The sequence below is a fragment of the Loa loa genome (assembly GCF_000183805.2).
Source record: "Loa loa unplaced genomic scaffold supercont3.987, whole genome shotgun sequence".
NCBI classification, from domain to species: Eukaryota; Metazoa; Nematoda; class Chromadorea; order Rhabditida; family Onchocercidae; genus Loa; species Loa loa.
The window spans coordinates 1-4759 of NW_018109167.1; positions in this window are offsets into that span (position 1 = coordinate 1).

The window sequence follows — 4759 nt, forward strand, 5'->3', positions numbered from 1 at the left end:
CAGGTGAAAATTTAGGATGTTCTTAAATATGTCTTTTACCGTTTTACTACTTTTTCTTTTTTTTTTTGGTTCCAACCTATTTTAGAAACTTGTTTTTCAGGTAAGTATTTTAGAAGTAAAAAAAGCTACTTTTAGAAATAGAAGTAATTACATTTTATGAATGTTTTATTTAATTGCTACAATGAATGATTCATTAATTCGATTAACAACAATTCATTTTTCGCAAGAAATTTCAGAAGAAAGAAAAAAAGTAATAATAATAATAAAAAAAAAGTGAATAGACGAAATTGTTCGAAATTAATTGAACAATTAATTCCTTCCTTAATGTATTAGCAAAAAGTGAATGAATAAAATTGTCTAAAAATTAATTGAGCAGTTAATTAATTCCTTCCTTATTGTATTGACAAAAAATGAATGAAAACAAAATTGTTCGAAATTAATTGAACAATTAATTCCTTCCTTAATGTATTAGCAAAAAGTGAATGAATAAAACTGTCCAAAAATTAATTGAGCAGTTAATTAATTCCTTCCTTATTGTATTGACAAAAAGTGAGTGAACGAAATTGTCCGAAATTAATTAAGTAACTAATTCCTTCCTTAATGTATTAGCAAAAGAAATTACGTTTACATTATACAGGTAATTATGTGCAGGTAATTAATTATGTTAATATGTATTTGATGCATGTATATTTCTTTCTCTTTTTCCTTGCCTAATTTAATACTGTAAGCTTTTTTGCTAATTCAGGTATATTACAATTTCCATAAAAATTAAATTTAAATTATCACCGTATGGATTTTCAATTAAGCTAGAGATCCATTAAAATTTAAAATTTTAATTATTTAAAAAATTCGCCTTTCAATTGAAATTTAAATGTTATAATTATACTTACCTTAAATACCTTTAATATGATAGATTAGGGTAATATGTTAAATTAATACAAAATGAAACTTTTTCGTTTTTTTTTTTGCACATTAAATTTCAGTTTTTACTTTCACCTAATTGTAAGTATTATTTGAATAAATTTTAAATAATTAATTAATATATGAATATCTTCTCAACTATTCCATAAAACAATTTTTAATTAAATTATTAAATACACATTTTTAGTAATATGATGATGTTTTTTTTTCTCTTTAATCAACTATTCTGTAATGCAACATTTAATTAATTTACCCCAATTAATTCAAACTTAATTAATTAAAATACACATTTAACCAATATGTTAATGTTTTTTTTTCCTTCGACAAATTACAATATTTGATAATACAATATTTTTTTTTTATTCCATACAAGTAATATAATATTTAATCAAATTATTACATTTAATTAATTCAAATACATTTTTTTTTTCAAATTAACACATATAAATAATTACATGTTTTGTAAGAAAATTAAAAAAAAAGATTTCAAGTATTGCTGTAAATAAAATTTCTTATTATTAACAGTAAAGCAATGATTGTATTTTTCTTATCAAAACAAAACAAATTGTTAAATATGCGGTAGGAAAAAAAGAAATTTTTTTTTTCACTAAAATTGAAATTAAATATAAAATAAAATTGGGAATAAATTTCCAATATTACAGAAATAATCAAAATATTTTTTTTTTGTAATAAAAAATATATTAAAATAATTAAAATATTTTTGTATTATAGAAATATCTGAAAATAAATAGAAGTGAATTTGATTAAATATAAAAATTCCTAATATAAAAGTTTTTTTTTTTTTTACAATATTAGTCATATAAATGACTTTTTTTTTCCCCACATGTGAATAATTCATTATACAATAAAGGAAAATAATAAAAATTAAATGTTTCAATTATAAAGTGATGAATCATTTGTACAAATTCATAGATTTTAATCTGATAATTAAATAATAAATTATCTAATAAAATATCTAATTAAAATCTGATAATTAAAATCGAATGATCTGCTTTATCCATGAATATTCGCTGATAATCTCAAGTCTTTATCACAACTGTTTATTTGCAATTATTATCAGTCTACTAATGGAAATGCAATTCATGGAAAAAAAGAAAAATTGGAAAAGTTTGTTGATAAAGTTGAAGAAATAAATTTAACACTACCATCAGAATAACATTTCATCAAAAGAAGAGGATTAGAAAAGGATTATCAAAGGATCTTAAACTATGATGAAACTATGAGGATCCTAACATTATCAAAAATTATCAAAAGGTCCTTAATATTATCAAAAATTATCAAAATGATCTTATCATTATCAAAAACTATCAAAAGAACCATAACATTATTAAAACTTTCAACGAGAACCTTAACATTATCAAAAATTATCAAAAGAATCTTAACATTATCAAAAATTATGCAAAACGATCTTAGTATTGATATTCTGGAATGAATTAAAGAAAAATAATTTGAATATAATCAGAAAATAGCAAATATTGCAATGAAAGAAAAAAAATATATGGCGATGTTTTGTAAGGATAAAAATTTTTTAAAATTAATGATAATAATAATGATAACAGTGAAACTTAATTAGATAATAAGTAAAATTTATCAACATTTAATGATAAGCCAAAATTATGGAATGAATTCTACAGTATCTTTTAACATTGTAATGTATTTTTAGGTAATAGCAGATATTTAAAAATTAAATTATCTATCTAATCATATTTATCAAATGTAACGCTTTATAAGCTATTATAGGCTATGATATGTAGAAAAAACTATGACATTATAGGATGTGACAAATTTTGTTGAGATAATAAATGATGATTTTTTCTTTTTTAAAACGTATATGAAAGGAAAGGATAATTAGAAGGAAAAAGGTAAGGTAAGGGAAGGAGGAGGAAGGAAGAAGAGATGGAGGGAAATTTGAAGGAAAGGCGGTTAAAGGTAAAGTATCATTAATAAGGCGACAATTATTCAATAATCCATTTATATTGTAGCTCTAAGATATTTGTAAAATCTTTTATCGTGTCTGTTGTTGTGATTGGAAAATTTATGCCGATAATTAATAATAATGATAAGTAATAACAATAATAATAATAATAATAGTGACAATAATAGTAACAAAAAATAATAGTAATGATAATAGTGATAATAACAGTGACAAAAAAATAATAGTAATAATAAAAATAACAATAATAATAATAATAATAATAATAATAATAATAATAATAATAATAATAATAATAATAATAATAATAATAATAATAATAATAAAGTAATGAGCCTTACGTAATGGATTCTTGAATTTAATTATTAGTTATGACGAGCAATTCGTATACTGACTTCATTGATTCGAAACCATAGTAATTACTACGAATAAGAAGGTACAAATGAAATGACACATCTGTCGCATAGTATATGTTTAATCCTTCAGTAATGTATTTATTATTTTTCTGCTCATATTTGCAGAAGAGATTATAATTCAATTTCATTTATTACTTCATTAGCTCTTTGAAATGGTCAACAATATGAGGGTAATCATAAAATATTTATTGCTAAAAATGTTAAAACATCCAAACAATCAATCAATAATCCATAATTATTTAAGTCTAAATTTTACAAAAATTTAAAAAAATTTTTTACAAATTAATAATTAACAAAATTTTCTTTTCCTTTTTTTTTCTTAAAATTTTCCAAATAAATGCAAATTTTTTTAAAATAATTAATTTCAACTTTTATTGCAACACTTTTTGTAATAGCCATTACAAAATAATTTCTTATATGATTGGAATAATTTTAGAATTAAATTATTTCAACAATTAAGCTTTAAGCTTTAAGCTTTAATCTTTTCCAAAAATGCAAAAATAAAAGATTAATGCAAGAATTTATTAGCATTAAATTCGTCGTTTGCTTCAAAATGTTGAATTCCAAATGGATAATTGATGAAAAAGTTTTTTTTTTGCTTGGATAATTGATTCCACAAAATAGGAATGTCAAAATATCAAATACTGAAATGGTTACTGAATGAATTAGAGAAATGAAGAATTAAAATTTTTCCTATAAAGAATATTCTACCTAATTTATGATATGACTAATTATGATTAATTATGATATGAGTTAAATTGGAACAATTAATATGACCAATTAATTAATTCCAATTGGAATATAATTGGCATTAAATTTTATTCATAAGCCTAACATAATTATCAATGTTCCAATGAGGCGCTAATACAAATGATAGCTAGTGATGGATCGTTGTCAAATTTTATCAATGTTACTAGATTATGATTAGGTTATCATTATTGAAAAGTTTAACTCTATAGATAAACTTAATCCTAAGTTAACTCTACAGATATATCACCTGTAAAGAGGGTCAAAGAAGTCTTATCAGTTAGTGTTTATCATCAAAATCCAACAAATGTCATCACTTAAGTGTCATCATCAAAAAATATTTTTTTATAGATTCTCTCTATTATCTTTGCATCTACAGAAATTAACTCACTTTTTCATTCATTCATTAATTTAAACCCATAAATTTTCATTTTCAACAAATATAGTCATTCATGCGATCTGAGAGAGAGAGAGAGAGAGAGAAAGAGAAAGAGAGAGAGAGATGAATCAATATATTATATATGAACAAGAATAATATGAATTCTGTGAGGATCTAAATCTCCCATCTGAATCCAAGCAAAATGAATGAACAAGAAATGAATTAGATATCCAAAATATAGCTTAATTCTAAAAGCTTAAATATATTACAATTGTACTTACTAAGGTGACAGTCACTTGCTGTTGCTACATCTGATGAGCAAGTAACTGTCACCAAAAATTT